Source organism: Rana temporaria, chromosome 2 (genome assembly GCF_905171775.1).
Source record: "Rana temporaria chromosome 2, aRanTem1.1, whole genome shotgun sequence".
NCBI classification, from domain to species: Eukaryota; Metazoa; Chordata; class Amphibia; order Anura; family Ranidae; genus Rana; species Rana temporaria.
In genome coordinates this window covers 10,822,822-10,841,793 of record NC_053490.1, presented here as the reverse complement: position 1 = coordinate 10,841,793, position 18,972 = coordinate 10,822,822, and the positions used below count along the sequence as shown (strand labels likewise).

General features: G+C 46.7%; 1 protein-coding gene across 1 annotated transcript in view; it reads left to right on the top strand.

Moving 5' to 3' along the window:
* The window catches only part of LOC120928817 (zinc finger protein 420-like), a 928,736-nt gene that overhangs the window by 18,772 nt on the left and 890,992 nt on the right, over nt 1–18,972 (top strand). The gene's annotated exons all lie outside the window — the stretch shown is intronic.

Sequence of the window (18,972 nt, the reverse complement as noted above, 5' to 3'; positions counted from 1 at the left end):
CTGCCTTAGTAACTACCGCAGCTGTACAAATCCTGAAAACATGACCTGTTGGGGCGCCTCAAGGACTGGAGTTGAGAAACACTGCCGTAGACTAATCACACAGTACAGCTATATTGCTACAATTGGGGTTCTCCTTATTGACTGACTTATTTTTTTTTTTCTTTATTCAACAAAATTGTATTCAGTTTTTTAGAAGTACACGGCATACTTATTCCCCCTAACAGTGCGGGGAAGACAAAAAGCAAAAATCCAACAATATACACATACAAGTCAAAGTAAGTCCAAACACAGGGCCATCCCTCCCCCCATCCTCCTCCACATTCTCCCGCTTAATAGAACATAAACACAATTTTTTACCCAACATTAATGCCCAACAGTCTATCAGCCACTAAGTCAACCAGGGCCAACCCCGGCACATCCAGCCACCTTGCCCATATCTTCTCGAACTTGTAAGCACTACCCCTAAGTTGAATATATCAGCTTCTCCAATCTCAATACTGTCCCAATATTGGCAATCCATTCTGTTAAGGTCGGGGAAGCCTCATCCTTCCAGTGTACCATGATAAGCTTCCTCGCCTGGAACAGGACTCTGGGCCATATTCTCAGAGAAGTTACGATGGAGTAAGTCAGATACTCCATCGTAACTCCCTTTTTAGGCCAGTGTATCTTTGCTCCTGATTCTCAGAATCATTTTTGCATAGATACACTTAAGATCCGCCATTTTACACTGGCGGATCTTAAATGCAATGACGCCGGCCGCCGCTAGATGGCATTTACGTGAAGGAGTCATTTGCATATGCAAATGATCCTTCTACGCCGATTCCCGAACGAGTTCGCGTCGCGTAACCGTTTTTCGTCGGATACGTAGTTTACGTAAGTCGTTCTTGAATACGACTTTACGTCAATGACGCACACTTCGGCGTCATTGACGTTTTCCGCCGAGAACTGGAGCATGCGCACTGGGCTTTTTGCAGCCCGGCGCATGTCCAGTTCTTTTGCATCGGGGGCGCGCTTCATTTGAATAGAAGCCGCCCCCTTGGAGATCCGCCAGGCTACGCCGGGACACTTACACTCCGCTGTCCCAACTTATGGAGCAAGTGGTTGGGGAATACAACACCTGCTCCAGTAAGTTGGGACAGCGGAGTGTAAGTGCCCTAAGCGAAGCAGGCGGAGATTCTTTGAGAATATGGCCCTCTATGTATAGCCTCCCTGATATCCTCCTCCCATTCATATTCTTCCAGAGCACCCAAGAGACAAGCCCTCGGGTCCTGTGGGAGAGACGCATCAAATACTGAGTTAATCCTAGTCACCACACCCGCCCAGTACATGTGGAGCTTGGGACATCTCCACAGCATATGGACCAAGTCCCATGATCTCTTTTGCACCTCGTACATGTAGGGTCGAGCTGTGCGTTAATCCGATGTAGTCTGTGAGGGGTATATTTGGTCCTCAACACTATATACAGCTGGGTGAGCCTTTGGGAAACATTCAATGAGCACCTACCCACTGCCTGGAAGATCTGTTCTCCATCCAATTGGCCAACGTCCGCCTCCCACTTCTCCCTTATCTTCAGGGGATGCTGTTTCATCACAGACTGTAACAGAATGGCGTAACACTGGGAGATGAAGCCTTTTGACGTCTCGGCATCCCCCAAAAGATCAAACACAGGGACCGGTGACAAATGCCACTCCGAGAGAGCGACCCTGTGCCACCACAGCATGAAGCAGTTGTAAGTATGAAAAGTACATCGACTGCGGAAGGCCGAACGCCTCCCTTAAATCAGTAAACGAGCGTAGTACTCCATGGAGGAATATGTGTTTAAGATGTGTAATCCCATACTTTCTCCATCTAGCCCCCGACTGTAATTTGGCCAACTCAGTATACGTGCCGTTTTGCCATATAGGACTATATTCTGTATATCCGTCCGCATTCTGAATGTATTTAACTTTGTTCCACACCTTCTAAATTAGGCTAGAAGTTGGATACTTTTTATGTGGTTTAGCAAAAGCCTGCGCCTCCAACGCCTCAGGAATCGGGGTCCTACCCACCGTGTGAAGTAAAAGCCTCTGAGCCGAGGATTGTACCTCCGACACCTCCTCCGTCGCCGGCTCTCCTTATTGACTTTGAGTGGACAGATTTCTTTTTTGGAAAAGTTTTGTTTGTGGAAAACAATATTTGATCCTAGAAATGTTATGATGTTGGCTCTAAGGTGTAATTAATGGGCAATGCTGAAATCTGTCATTAAAGCGGTGGTTCCCCTAAAAATAAAATGTTAACATTGCCTTTCCCAAATAAATTACGATTAGAATCGGCCGGTTTTATTAAAAAAAAAAAGGTCCGTACATACCGTTTGTTAGATTCGTTCCCACCGCCACTTCCGGGTACGATGCTGGCGGTGGGCATTCCTAATTGATGGACAGGCATCCGATCGACGCATACATCGCGTCACGAGATGCCGAAAGAAGCCGAACGTCGGTGCGGCTCTATACGGCGCATGCGCACCGACGTTCGGCTTCTTTCGGCATCTCGTGACGCGATGTATGCGTCGGTCGGATGCCTGTCCATCAATTAGGAATGCCCACCGCCAGCATCGTACCCGAAAGTGGCGGTGGGAACGAATCTAACAAACGGTATGTACGGACCTTTTTTTTTTTAATAAAACCGGCCGATTCTAATCGTAATTTATTTGGGAAAGGCAATGTTAACATTTTATTTTTAGGGGAACCACCGCTTTAACCATTTTAGTCCCCCAGCCTTTCTCCCCTTAAGTCCTAGAGTTTTTTTTTTGTTTTGTTTTTTTGGTAATGTCTTAGTTATGTGCATTATATCTTTTAGCATTTGTTGTCTACCAAATTGAATTCTACTTCAGTTTTTTGGGATGGACAGGGCTTTCATTTGGTAGGATATTTAGATACATATTGTAGGGGTTACATTTTACCATTGGTCTCTCTCTTATTTTGCCTTGGCTACAGGGCCCTGGAAGGCCTGTTATAGACCACACACCCTGGATTATACAAAAATGAGACTTGTTTATTGTTTGTCTCATCAGATTAAGTATACAAAACAGGTGGGAGGCGACATCTCTCTGCCCACCAATCAGATACAAATATAATGCATTTAATGATAAGTGCATGTCAAATGACAGATTTCCTTTTATTATAAGAAAAAGACCTCCTTGATTTATTTAACCAATCATAGAGATACACATATTTAGAATTCTTTAGTATTAGTATCTAGGCAAATTATACTGTTCTAGAAGAGTTTATAAGAAAAACTCCAGCGGTTTCCTATGTCTAACGGCTAAGACATTTGCAAATTCCTCATATTTACTTTTAATACACAAGCTTACTGCAGCAATGTTCTAAGCTATTTTAAAGAGGATGTAAACCCTCTGAAACTCCCTTAAAGTGGAGGTTCACTCGGAAATATACATTTTTAACATTAGATTCATGCTCATTTTGTGGAGGGGAATCGGCTAGTTTTTTTAAAAACTAAGCAGTACTTACCGTTTTAGAGAGCGATCTTCTCGGCCGCTTCCGGGTATGGGCTGCGGCGTTCCTTCTTGATTGACAGGCTTCCGACGGTCGCATCTATCGCGTCGCGATTTTCCGAAAGTAGCCGAACGTCGGTGCGCAGGCGCCGTATAGAGCCGCACCGACGTTCGGCTTCTTTTGGCTACTCGTGACGCGATAGATGCGACAGTCGGAAGCCTTTCGGAAGACTGTCAATCAAATAGGAACGCCCAGTCCCGAAGCCCATACCCGGAAGTGGCGGAGAAGATCGCTCTCTAAATCGGTAAGTACTGCTTCGTTTTTAAAAAAAAATAGCCGATTCCCCTAGACAAAATGAGCATGAATCTAATGTTAAAAAATTTTTTTCGGGTGAACTCCCGCTTTAAAAAAAAAAAACCCTGCAAGAGAAAGGCATAATGAGCTAGTATGTATAGCATACTACCTCATTATGAATGACTTACCTGAGATCGAAGCGCTCCTCGTTCCCCTCCTCAGCCGCGTCTCCTACGAATGCCTTCCGGGTATCGCCACTCCGGCGCTGTGACTGGCCAGAGCGGCGATGACGTCACTCCTGTGCATGCAGATTCCATTCAAGACCCGGCACGCTCAGTACGCCTGCGCCGTTGTCTATGGTGCATTCTTTTTGGCAAGGTTTAGGAGATATTGCAAACGCCTACAGTTAAGCCTTAAAGGGCAACTAAAGGAAAACATTTTTTTGCCTAAAATTAATGTCTGCCAGGTAGACCGACAGAATAGTGTAATGATTCTGTTAAAAAACGAGTAAATACCTATTAAATTCCTTCATCTATATCACCTCCGGCATTCTAGTTTCTGTTCTCTCATTCACTTCCTGGTTTGCGGCGCTCGTTCATGTAAGAACTACATTTCCCAGTATGAATTGCGGCACGCCCAGTAATTCACACCTCCTTGAAGTCTCTAACACGTAGAGAGCGTCCTGCCGCACAGATGTAGTTCCCAGGAGGGGGTGAGCACGTCACTGACCGCAGTAAAGCCTCCCGTCACGGTGGTCAGTAAAATCGGACAAGCAGGAAGTGAACAGAACAGAGAAGAAATAGAGAAACTTCTGAGCAAAAACTAACAATGAGGAAGTGAAAAGAGGAATGTCTGCAGGTAAAGGATACTTATTCTGAAAAAAAAAATGTTTTTCCTTTACAACTCCTTTAATCTAGGCTTACCTGTAGGTAAAAGTTGTCATCGATGGTTTACAACCACTTTAAACTGAATTGTTAAAGAGGCACTCTACAGCCTGAAGTATAATTCATCATTATATTTAACAATTATTTAACCTTTTTTTATATATTTTTTCTTTTATTAAGAATAAATATAAAAAAAAAAAAAAAAACATTTCCCTGTAATTTTTCCAAATGCAGCGAAAAATATAAAAACAATATAATATATAATATATAATCAACAAAGTCTGCTGATTTCAAATAATATCACAATAGTGTGACTTTTATGTAATGTAGCGGAATGGTAAAGCTCAAAGTAATAGTCCACATTTTTTCTTTAGGAGAGCTTCATTCATTTTATTTTTTATACACTTTGGCCCAGATTCACAGCGGAGATACGACGGAGTATCTCAGATACTCCGTCGTATCTCTCAGAGTATCTATGCGACGGATTCATAGAACCAGTTACGCATAGATATCCCTAAGATCCGACAGGTGTAATTGTTTTACACTGTCGGATCTTAGGATGCAGTACCGCGGCCGCCGCTGGAGGGAGTTCGCGTCGTAAACCAGCGTCGGGTATGCAAATTAGGAGTTACGGCGATCCACGACTGTTTTTCGCGTTCACTACGTCGCCGCTAGTCTAGTTTCCCGTCGCAAAGTTAGTCGTCGTTTTGGGTGCCTTAACTTTAGACAGAAAACGTATTGCTGTCTAAAGTATGGCCGTCGTTCCCGCGTCGAAATTTAAAATTTCACATCGTTTGCGCAACACGTCCGGGAATACGGAAGTACGCTACGCACGTCGCCGATCGCAAAAAGGACGTCACTTCGCGCAAGGCACGGCGGGAGTTACGAAACGGAGCATGCGCAGTAGGTCCGGCGCGGGAGCGCGCCTAATTTAAATGGTACCCGCCCATTCGATTTGGACCGCCTTGTGCCGGACGTATTTACGATACACCGCCGCAAGTTTCCAGGTAAGTGCTTTGTGGATCGGGCACTAAAACTGAAAACTTGCGGCGGTGTAACGTAAACGGCTTACGTTACATGGGCGCAATTGTACCTGAATCTGGCCCTTTATTTTCTCTTGGTGGGTCTGGAAATGGTCAGTGGAGACCAGATTCAGACCCACACAAGCATCTGTGCAGCAGGAGATCACTTCCAACAGTGATCTATTGCTGGCTGCATCTAGTATCTCTAGAGTGGCTATGTTTTATACAGCAAACTTTTCATAAATGGGATAGCGAATGATGAATAAGATGACCCGGTGTACTGGAGTCATGGAGCAGATAACCAGTGAAACCATTGATGATATAGCAGAAGTGACTCAAACACCTAAGGCCAGCCATACACGATTCAAATCTTGGTCAGTTCAGCAGGAACAGGCTGAGATTCAAACCGTTAAAGGGTAGGCTAGATGTACCAAGTTGATAGATTTAATCAACTTGGGGTACCACACCAGCCTGCCAGATTCTCTTAAGATTATCAATGGCCATAGCGATTATCACTGTCTTCTCCCAGCGAGGACAGCTGCCCCTGTCGGGAGAAGACGATAGAGGCCAGATTCAGAAAGATGCGCCTATCTTTAGGCGGGCGTAGCGCATCTCATATGCGCTACGCCGCCGTAACTTAGTCAGGCGAGTAGTGTATTCAGAAAGAACTTGCGCCTGAAGTTACGGCGGCGTAGCGTATATGGGCCGGTGTAAGCCCGCCTAATTCAAAGTAGGCTGGTAGGGGGCATGTTGTATGCTAATGAATCGTGACCCCTCGTAAATGACATGCCTTACGAACGGCGCATGCGCGCGCATGCTCAGTATCACATCGAATTTTGTCCCTAAGTTACGCCAGCTCAATGTTTAGTCGACGTGAACGTAACCTACGCCCATTCATGGACGACTTGCGCAAACAACGTAAAAATACGCCGCTATTCCGACGTCCATACCTAACATGACTTACCCCTGCTTTATGAGGGGTAAAGTTACGCCAGACCGACGCCTTACGTAAACGGCGTATATAGATGCGCCGGAAGGAACTACGTTTGTGAATCGGCGTATCTAGGTCATTTGCATATTCGACGTGTAAATCAACGGAAGCGCCCCTAGCGGCCAGCGTAAATATGCACCCAAGATATGACGGCGTACTAAGACTTGCATCGGTCGGCTGAAGCCAGATTTCAGGCGTATCTAGCTTCAAGAATACCGCGCAGAGATACGACGGTGCATCTTAAAACTTATGCGGCGTATCATCTTTGTGAATCCGGGCCTAGATCGTCAGAAAATACATTTGCACTGAGTATGGCTGACCTAAGACTGTGACTGAACTGTATGGCTCAGTGTTTCTCAACTCCAGTCCTCGAGGCGCCCCAACAGGTCATGTTTTCAGGATTTCCCTCAGATGAAATGGCTGTGGTAATTACCAAGGCAGTGAAACTGATCAAATCACCTGTGCAAAATAATGGAAAGCCTGAAAACATGACCTGTTGGGGCGCCTTGAGGACTGGAGTTGAGACACACTGGTATGGCTGCTGACTATCTCTCAGATGCCCAAGGTGGAATCTACCACTGTCAGAGTGTTGTGCTCGTATGAGATCCTCCTGGTTCTGAAATGAATGTACATCTACAGAAGATAAAGGAGTTCCAAGAGGCACCTGATTGGGAGTAAGTAGGATCCATTTTCTTGGATGAGTTGAGTTGGAACATGGTTGGATAATATGTTTTGTGGGGTTGCTACTATAGTTTTTGTAATGGAACATCCCACACTCCACTTGAGTACTTTCAACATATACCGCTTCCCCCAGTCTGAATATTAGAGCCACATATTACAACCAAGAACTAGGCAGGACTCGTTTGGCAGCAAAGCTGGAACATGAACTGTTTATTTGAACAAAGGCACTCGTATACACTCGGGGGACAATTCCCCTTTGCATAATTAAACAGGGCAGGGTAGACTTTACCTCCACCAGTAGCATGACGGGTGTATTCAAACTTCTCACCAGTAGACCGTCTTTGGGAGGGGCTGCTGGAGAAATAAAGGGGAGGTGTACCGCGCTTAGGAGAGAGTATGTGAGGGTAGAGCAATGAACTAGGGTGGTGTCAGTATTATAAATAACTCAGAGACGGTGAGTGTGGATGTAACTGGAGACTGCAGCCCCCCTAATAAGTAATCCCCTAGGGGATACAAACTGAACTAAATTAAAAAATGGAAGGGGTAGTGGCGCTGTCTAGAATAGAGGCTGAATGTACCAATAAGGTACGGATGTAACTTGTATGTGATCAAACCAAGTGAAAAGAATACAAGTACCTGAGTGTGATAATATGTGATGGCCTAATTGGCATATAATATACACTCTGAAAGTTGTACAACAAATGTGCAAAAAATGGCTCTGAGCCGCAAAGGTGGTCACTCAGTGTGTGAACTGTAAGTGATGCCACAAAATTACAAACTTAGATATATTAGATAAACCGTGATCGTTAATCAGTGATAAATGGAATCAAAAAATATATATGTACCGGCGTGGTGGTGAATACCAATAAGTGTGTAACTTAGCAATAAATGCAGTGAGGCTATAAAAAAATAAAAATAAGAGTAGATAGATGCATAAGTCCAATGGTTAAATATAGCAGCCACACTATACAGTCCACGTAATGTCAAAAAATAAAAATAAAAATATTAATGAAAATAAACATAACTTAAAAAGAATATATGTTTAGATAAGTGTCCGTGAGCTGGTGCACCCACGAAGGGTGATAAATCACAAAAAATGCAGTGGTGGATTCGCACAGTGCTCCGGTGCTCCCCTCCTGGGTCCCTACTCACCAAAGGCACTCACCCCTGCAGGGGTAAAGTGCAAGTAGAATGGATCTCCAGCAGCTGCGATATCGTTCTTCCTGGGTCCTATGGATGCACAGATGTCCTGGCCTGGATGGCTCTGCTTCTTTTTTATTAATTCCGGGATTCCTCCAATGAAAAAAATATTCTCATGGCGCAGTATGTTCAAAAAATGGGGGGTTTATTTGTTTAATTAACACTGCCACTGAGGCATGTGCAATACATCATACATGAAATAAAACGTTTTAAAACCAATTTCCAATGGGTATTGGGATAAGGACAATTGGTGGGGATAAAATATAAAAACAAAGTAATAGGCAATCAGCATGCAAAAGCATAAGCCTCCCAGCACAGCACTACTAGCCGGTAAGATCGTAAGTGTCGTCTCCAGCTGGGGAACGCCGCGCGCTCCACAGGGTAACAGCTGATCAATCCGGGAGTGCGTGTGGGTGTGCGTGTGTCCGCTTAATAGAAATACCCCCCTCACAGCTAATCCACAGAGAGATAAACATCCCATAATAGGTTTCTCCCAAGGCAGACAAACAATAGAACAATGGGATACAGCCACACCTTAAACGAGCTAGTAAAGTCTACAACAGTATAATATACAAGACGAGATATGAGATAATATACATAATATTCCAGTGTGGTTGTACAGTGAGTCTGATTAGAGCAGATCAGACGGGGGTTCTCGGTCACCCTGTGCCCCTAATAGACACAGGGTAACTTGCACATAGCGGCCCAGATTCTCGAAGGCGTTACGACGGCGCAACACCATTAGCACCGTCGTAACACCTCATCTGGCCCCGGGTATCTATGCGACTGATTCTCAGAATCAGTTGCGCATAGGTACCCATTAGATCTGACAAGCGTAAGGCTGTTACGCTGTCAGATCTTAAAAGTATTTTTTTTTCCCGCCGCTAGGTGTCGCATCGTCGCTTTTCCCCGTCGTCTATGCAAATGAGGTAAGTACGGCGATTCCCGAACATACGCGAGGTCGACGCAGCGAATTAACGTCGTTTGCGTAGCGTACCCGACACGTAAGGTTGCCCCTGCTATTAGCAAGGGCAACCAATGTTAACTATGGCCGTCGTTCCCGCGTCGAATTGAATCAAAATTACGTTGTTTGCATAAGACGTCCGTGAATGGCGCTGGACGCCATTTACGTATACATCTAGGCAAATTACGTCGGGGCGACGTCATTTAGCGCAATGCACGTCGGGTAATTTACCCGACGGAGCATGTGCAGCACGCTCGGCGCGGGAGCGCGCCTAATTTAAATGGTGCCCGCCCCATTTGAATTGGGCGGGCTTGCGCCGAGCAATCTAACGATACACCGCCGCAAGTTTACAGGTAAGTGTTCTGAGAATCAGGATTTAAACCTGTAGACCTGCGGCGGTGTAACGTAGAGCTCATACATTACGCTGCCCAGGAGCAGCGCTAATGTATGAGAATCTGGGCCAGCATCTGGGGATCTGAACAAGGAGATTCCAGAGCTCTCCAATGTAAGCTGGGTTCCACAAGCCCCCCGCCCAACTCCCGTTTACAGTTTTGATAGTCATTTTACACATTGCTGTTTCTTTTAGAATTGTTTGCCTTTTTTGAATAATGCACATCTTGAGCCTGAAGTCTAGCTTAAACCCACATAGTTAATCTGGTTGAAAGAAGACACGAGTCCATCTAGTTCAGCCCACAGAAAAAAAAAAAAAACGCACACAAATAGAAAACCTCCATATATTTCCACAGTTGATCCAGAGGGAGGCAAAAAAAACAATAAACCATGATTCAATTTGCTCCAGCAGGGGAACAATTCCTTCTTGATCCCCCAAGAGGCAATCGGATATTCTGTGGATCAATTATACCTATAAAGTTTAGTACCCAGTTATTGGGCCAGATTCACGTAGATCAGCGGATCTATAGATCCGCTCGATCTACGTGATTTAAGATCCGCTCCCGCAAGTTTGAGAGGCAAGTGGCTAATTCACAAAACACTTACCTCCAAACTTGCGGCGGCGGATCCTAAATCCCCCGGCGGAATTCAAATTCCGCGGCTAGGGGGAGTGTACTATTTAAATCAGGCGCGTTCCCGCGCTGATTTAAATGCGCATTCGCCGTCCAGGGAATTTCCCGGCGTGCATTGCTCCCACTGACGTCGCTAGGACGTCAGTGGTTTCGACGCTTACGTAAACGACGTCCATCCGTATTCTAGAACGACTTACGCAAACGACGTTAAAAAATTCAAATTCGACGCGGGAACGCCGGCTATACTTAACATTGGCTGCGCCTGATAAAAGCAGGGGTAAGTATACGACGGGTACGCCGCTACGGAAACGTCGTAAGAAGACTGCGTTGGGTCCGCGTACGTTCGTGAATTTGCGTATCTCGGTGATTTACATATTATTCAAGGTAAATCAGCGGGAACGCCCCCGGCGCCATTTTTTAATTGAAAAAAAGATCCAACAGTGTAACACAGTCGGATCTTAGCCATATCTATGCGTATCGGATTTTATGAATCAGGCGCATAGATAGGACCAGTGTAAGTCAGAGATACGATGGTGTATCTGTAGATACACCGTCCTATCTCTTTGTGAATCTGGCCCATATTGTGCACATTTAGGAAAGGAATCCAGGCCTTTTTTTTTTTTTTTAAAGCAATTTACTGAGCTGGCCAGAACCACCTCTTGAAGGAGTTTATTCCACATTTTTGCAGCCCTTTTTTTTTTTTTTCAGAACTAGAAGCTGGAGCAGCTTTGAATGGCTATCGATCAGCTTCCATCTTCATCTTGTTCGGTTATGCTTTGAAAATGAAATATGGAAGCCAATTGGTTGCCTTGCACACAGAGGCGTACTAAGCATGGGGCGGAGGGGGCGGGCCGCACCGGGTGCCACACCCTGGAGGGGTGTCAGGCCGTGGCCCCCCCTCCGCGAATGAAGAGGACTGTAGCGTGCGGCATTATGATAGCGCGGTAACAGGGAGGCAGCGCTAGCGGCAGTCTAGGTAAAGCTGAAGCGTGGCTTTTTAGGGGGGGGGGGTGACTCGTGCGAGCCGCCCGTACCCATACCCGGGACCGCAATTATCCCCTTCTCTGTGGCAGCGCAGCGCCCGCGGCTCTGATAGATACGGCTGTGACTGTCTGACACTGACAGTCACACCGCCGAGGAGCGTGAAGCTGCAGCCGCCTCCCCCTGTGCTGTGCTGCCTGTGTGTGTAGACAGTGTAACACGCGGCGCGCTGATAATCATCTGTCTGACGGCATTATGGGTCTGAAGGCAAGGGGGGTGTGTGCACTATTGTAAGGGGGGGTGTTCTGTATATGAGGGGGGTTCTGTATTGTGTGGGGGGGGATGTTCTGTATATGAGGGGGGTTTTGTATTCTGGGGGGGTTCTGTATTGTGTGGGGGGGGGGATGTTCTGTATATGAGGGGGGTTTTGTATTCTGGGGGGGTTCTGTATTGTGTGGGGGGGGATGTTCTGTATATGAGGGGGGTTTTGTATTTTGGGGGAGTTCTGTATTGTAGGGGGATGGTATCTGTATAGGGGGGTTCTGTATTCTGGGGGGGGGGGTGTTCTGTATTGTAGGGGGTGGTTCTGTATATGAGGGGGGATTCTGTATTCTGGGGGGGGGGTTCTGTATTGTGGGGGGGTGTTCTGTATTGTAGGGGGTGGTTTCTGTATATGAGAGGGGTTCTGTATTCTGGGGGGTTCTGTATTGAGGGGGGTGTTCTGTATTGTAGGGGGTGGTATTTGTATAGGGGGGGGGGGTTATGTATATGAGGGGGGTTCTGTATTGTGTGGGGGGTGGGGATGTTCTGTATATGAGGGGGGTTTTGTATTCTGGGGGAGTTCTGTATTGTAGGGGGATGGTATCTGTATAGGGGGGTTCTGTATTCTGGGGGGGTGTTCTGTATTGTAGGGGGTGGTTCTGTATATGAGGGGGGATTCTGGGGGGGGGGTTCTGTATTGTGGGGGGGTGTTCTGTATTGTAGGGGGTGGTTTCTGTATATGAGAGGGGTTCTGTATTCTGGGGGGTTCTGTATTGAGGGGGGGTGTTCTGTATTGTAGGGGGTGGTATTTGTATAGGGGGGGGGTTATGTATATGAGGGGGGTTCTGTATTGTGTGGGGGAGTCCTGTATTGTAGAGGGGTGGTATCTGTATAGGGGGGTTCTGTATTCTGAGGGGGTTCTGTATTGTGGGGGGGGGGGGGGGTGTTCTGTATTGTAGGGGGTGGTTCTGTATATGAGGGGGGATTCTGTATTCTGGCGGGGTTCTGTATTGTGGGGGGGTGTTCTCTGTATAGGGGGTGGTTCTTTATATGAGGGGGGGTTCTGTATTGTGGGGGTGTTCTGTATTGTAGGGGGGTCTGAACTGTAGGGAGGGGTCTGCACTGTAGGGAGGGGTCTGCACTGTCCAGAGGTGCAGTCTAATGTAAAGGGGTGCAGTGTAATGTAAAGGGGTCCAGAGATGCAGGGTGCTGTGTAATGTAAAGGGGCCAGAGGTGCAGGGTGCTGTGTAATGTAAAGGGGCCAGAGATGCAGGGTGCTGTGTAATATAAAGGGGTCCAGAGGTGCAGGGTGCTGTGTAATGTAATGGGTTCAGAGGTGCAGTGTAATGTAAAGGGGTCCAGAGGTATAGGGTGCTGTGTAATGTAAGGGGTCCAGAGATGCAGGGTGCTGTGTAATCTAAAGGGATCCAGAGGTGCAGGGTGCTGTGTAATGTAAGGGGTCCAGAAGTGCAGTGTAATGTAAAGGGGTCCAGAGGTGCATGGTGCTGTGTAATGTAAAGGGGTGCAGGGTGCTGTGTAATGTAAAGGGGTGCAGGGTGCTGTGTAATGTAAAGGGGTCCAGGGGTGCAGGGTGCTGTGTAATGTAAAGGGGTGCAGGGTGCTGTGTAATGTAAAGAGGTCCAGGGGTGCAGGGTGCTGTGTAATGTAAGGGGTCCAGAGATGCAGGGTGCTGTGTAATGTAAAGGGGTCCAGAAGTGCAGTGTAATGTAAAGGGGTCCCGTGGTGCAGTTGTGGAGAGGGGGTACACAGTAGTGACAAAGAGATATTGAAGGATGCAGGGGGCACAGTGGGGTGTTTTTACATTTTACCGTGGGGGGGGGTGCCAGATATTGGATCCGCCCCGGGTGCCAAATGTTCTAGGTACGCCCCTGCTTGCACACTTGATCCAGATTCTGGCTGCTCTGGTTTTGAGAATGGTGGTAACTGCAATAATAATTTTATGTCCCATGATATCAGTGCAAATGTTCTCTCAAACCCGATAAGATTAGGGTGCACAAACACAGTACATTACCCAATTTTTTGGGTGGAATATAAAAGATGAGTTTGAGTCGTGTAAATAGATACCAAACATGCCTTTTAAAATTTTACGTGCCCGTGAAATAGTGACATTCTTCAGTACCCCAAATTATCCATAGTGCCTTTAACCACTTCCATACCGGGCACTTACGCACCTTCCTGCCCAAGCCAATTTTCAGCTTTCAGCGCTGTCGCACTTTGAATGATAATTGCGCGGTCGTGCTACACTGTACCCAAACAATTTTTTTATAATTTTGTTCCCACAAATAGAGCTTTCTTTTGGTGGTATTTGATCACCTCTGCGGTATTTATTTTTTGCGCTATAAACAAAAGAAGAGTGACAATTTTTAAAAAAAACAACATTTTTTACTTTTTTATTTAATAAATATCACAATTTTTTTTTAAAAAAACTTTTTTTTTCCTCAGTTTAGACCGATACGTATTCTTCTACATATTTTTGGTAAAAAAAATCGCAATGATCATATATTGATTGGTTTGCGCAAAAGTTAGAGCGTTTACAAAATAGGTGATAGATTTATGGCATTTTTATTTTATTAATTTTTTTACTAGTATTGGCGGCGATTTGCGATTTTTTTACTGTCACCGTGACATTGCGGCGAACACATCGGACACTTTTGACACGTTTTTGGCGCCATTCACATTTATACAGCGATAAATATGCACTAATTACTGTATAAATGTGACTGGCATTCAAGAGGTTAACACTAGGGGGTGAGGGAGGGGTTAATATGTATACCTGTATTGTGTTCTAACTGAGGGGGAAGGGGGGTGACTGGGGGAGGTGTTCGATCTGTGTCCCTATGTACAAGAGACACAGATCGGTCTCCTCTGTCCCCTGACAGGACGTGGAGCTCTGTGTTTACACACAGAGCTCCACGTCACTGCTCTTTCGTTACCGATCGCTGGTACCTGGCGGACATCGCGACCGCCAGGCACGCGCATCGGCATCTCGGGGGCGCGCCGCCGTGCCCCCCAGTGGCCGGAGGAATCCAGGACGTCATATGACGTCCTGTTGAGTTTTCAGAGTCACCGTGGAGCCGTCATTTGACGATGGCCCGGTACTCTAGTGCTTAAAAAGTATTCACAGTTCAGTCATCAGTTTAGAGTGAGTGGCCTAGAATTATTTCTCTCACTCCAGGATGTGCAGTGATATATACCATGTACATCGCGGTTGTTGTTTTTGTAGGTAGCCACACCTACATTTGTATGTGCATGTACATGGCGACTTTAACATTGTATGTGTGTTTTTTTTTTTTATATACTGTATGTGTGTTTTTTTTATATACAGTATGTTACTTTAAAGTGGTTGTATACCCAAATTTTACATTGTAAAACTCTGACATTTACACATGACTAGGCGTGGTGGGAATTGTAGTTCCTGAACAACTGGAGGGCCATAGTTTGAAGACCCATGGTCTATGTGGACAGCTTTACCCCAGGTGACTGCATACTTGGATGTGTCTGTTTTAATCATCATCCATGCGAGTTGCTAAATGTTGTACCTTTATTAAATGTAATCATATTGCTACACTAAGGCCTCGTACAGACGAGCAAACATGTACGATGAAAACGGTCCGCCGGACCGTTTTCAGCGTACATGTCTGCCCGGAGATTTCTGTATGATGGCTGTACTCACCATCATACAGAAATCCGCGCGTACTCAATACGCGGCGACGAGCGCGGCCCTGGCAGTTCAATGCTTCCACGCATGCGTCGAAGTCATTCGACGCATGCGAGGGATGGCGGCCGCTCGGACATGTACGGTAGGTCTGTACAGACGACCGAACATGTCCGACGGACAGGATTCCAGCGGGCATGTTTCTAAACATGTTTAGAAATATTTGCCAGCTCGAAAAAGGCCTGGCGGGCAAATGTACGCTGGAATCCTGTCCGCTCGGCTGTACAGACGACCGAACATGTCTGCTGAAACTGGTCCGCGGACCAGTTTCAGCAGACATGTTCGGTCATCTGTACGGGGCCTTAGAGGCGCCTTTCTTCTCTTTTATACTCAGTTGTGACATGATGCTACTTGTATATAAAGACATTGCTTGTATATCAAGCAGAGCTCAAGTCCTACGGGAACGGCGTCCCTGCACTTTTTTTACAGCAGGAACGCAGTTCCCTTTGCAGGACTAGAGCAGCCAAGCCGCCCGAGCCAATCCTTCACTAAGCGGCGATGCCCAGCTCGAGTCACTGTCAGGGGCAGGCGAACCTTAGTAATCCTTTGTTACTGGCCGCTTCCTGTATATGGATTCATCGGGTAGTGTGCGGGTATTCCGTCACTTCCTCGATGCCGCAATGTCTCCTGGGAGCTTTCGTCATTGTTCCCAGGAGACATTGCGGAGGTCTGCTTAAAGTTCTTTCAAAATCCTGTGATAACTCGCGGCAGATCTCCGCAATGTCTCCTGGGGACAATGACAAAGGCTGCATTCACACCTAAGCGACAAAACGCCCGACGCGGGACGCTTCTGCCGCTAGAGGGGAGAATTCCCATTGCTGTCTATGGAGATGGTTCACATCTCATAGACGCGCAACGCCTGTCGCCTGAAAAAAAGTCCCGGACCCTTTTTTTCACGCGACAGGCGCGTTTTCCCATAGACAGCAATGGGAATACTTTTAGAAAAAAAAAAATAATTGAAACATTTGTACTCGCGGCAAATCTGCCGCTACACGCGAACGCGGCTGTCGCTTAGGTGTGAATGCAGCCAAAAGCTCCCAGGAGACATTGCGGCATCGAGGAAGTGACGGAATACCCGCACACTACCCGATGAATCCATATACAGGAAGCGGCCAGTAACATAAAAAATTACTAAGGTACAGTGGATTGAAAAAAAAAACATGCAGTTTAGTAATCATGCATATGAGCGTATCATTTATTTATTTTTTGGTGGGGGAGTGAATCTTGGGTGGGAGTTCCCACACTTTTTTCCCCCAGGACTTGACCCATGATATCAAGTCAAAATTTAAAAAAAATGTTGCTTGTCTTGCAAAATGTTCCCAAATCAAGTTACTCTCAAACCAAGGTTTTACTTGTACTTGATTTCTCTTACACTAAAAGCTGTGCCTATCCTGAAGTTTTCATCCACTGGTCTTCCATCCCTACAGATACGTTCCTAACGTGAGATAAAACTTAAGCAGCAAACTGTGCTTAAAGCGGGAGTTCACCCGAAAAACAATTTTTAACATTAGATTCATGCTCATTTTGTCAAGGGGAATCGGGTGTTTTTTTTTTAAATCGAAGCAGTACTTACCGTTTTAGAGAGCGATCTTCTCCACCGCTTCCGGGTATGGTCTTCGGGACTGGGCGTTCCTATTTGATTGACAGGCTTCCGACGGTCGCATACATCGCTTCACGAGTAGCCGAAAGAAGCCGAACGTCGGTGCGGCTCTATACGGCCCCTGTGCACCGACGTTCGGCTACTTTCGGAAAATCGTGACGCGATGTATGCGACCGTCGGAAGCCTGTCAATCAAATAGGAACGCCCATACCCGGAAGCGGCGGAGAAGATCTCTCTCTAAAACGGTAAGTACTGCTTCGATTTTAAAAAAAACATCCGATTCCCCTAGACAAAATGAGCCTCAATCTAATGTTAAAAATTGTGTTTTTGGGTGAACCTCCACTTTAAGTTGTATGTGTAAGGAAGCATAGGGAGCAGTTTTTTTTCACTGGACAGTGACTCCTCATCTGGCCTGCCTGGAGTGCTGAATCTTTTTGCAATCAGAGACATGGGCCAGATGGTCTTCAGCTGGCCACAGTGGTGTAGCGATGGGCGAGCACTCAGGCAACACCGGCACGGCACTGGATTGAGAGAGGCGCCGCGGCTCTCTGCTCTTCCTCCTTCCCCTGCGCACTCCGGTATCTCTGCTGGCAGCTGCTGTGTCTCTTTCGCTCCCTGTGATGTTCGTCGAGGGAGGAGGATACAATATTGTGAGGCAGAAAGGCAGCTCAGGAGTCCCATAGCCCAGTGTCCAAGAATTCGCAATCACCTATTATTGCGACAGGCAGGCGGGGAGAGGTGCTGGCTGCTTATCGCAATTACACTCGTCAGCCTGGACTCCTCTTCCACTCTGACAGTATATCCACAACTGGAGGGAGGAGCCTGGGAGGAAGGACATGTATGTTGATAGAGCCACGCTGTGAATGTAGAGAGGGGGGGGGGGTTACATTAGGGGGATCGCAGGGGTGGTTACATTGGGGAGATTGCACAGGAAGGGTGGTTACATTAGGTGGATTGCACAGGAAGGGTGGTTACATTAGGGGGATTGAACAGGAAGGGTAGTTACATTAGGGAGATTGCACAGGAGGGGGGGATTGCACAGGAAGGGTAGTTACATTAGGGAGATTGCACAGGAGGGGGGTTACATTAGGGAGATTGCACAGGAGGGGGGGTTACATTAGGGGGATTGCACAGGAGGGGGGGTTACATTAGGGGGATATCACAGGAAGGGTGGTTACATTAGGGGGATTGCACAGAAGGGGGGTTACATTAGGGGGATTGCACAGGAGGGGTGGTTACATTAGGGTGATTGCACAGGGTTGTTACATTAGGGGGATCGCAGGGGGGTTACATGAAGGGAATTGCACAGGGGGGGATACATTAGGGGGATTACAGGGGGGAGGGAGGCTTACAGTACATTAGGGGTGTTACACAGGGGGAGAGCTGTGCTGTTGCACCAGCCTGCTCAGTGCCCTGGATTGCTTAGTGACCGGGGGGGGGGTGACACCAACCACACCAGGTGACACTGACACTAGTGACGCCACTGGCTGGCCATACATGGTTAGTTTTGTTTTTCTGGCCATTTCCTCTATCCACACAGATCCGGTTAAGGAATCCCCCATGTTGGGACTATGTATACAGACAGCAGCACTCTTTCCTGTCAGAATACACCGATCTGCAGCCGCCGGTAGAGAAATGTTTTCCCAATATGTCCCTTCGACAGAAGTCAAAGATCAACTTTTCTCAAGCAGAGATGGTCACACACTGGCTTCAATCAGTGTATCGCCAGCTTTATCTCAAGCTTGTCTGCAGATGCTTTGCAACGTGGAGCTCAACCTCTACCTGGAGAGGAAGAATTATCAATGTGGAGATCTGGAAATAAAGAAAACACTTTGGAATGCAAAT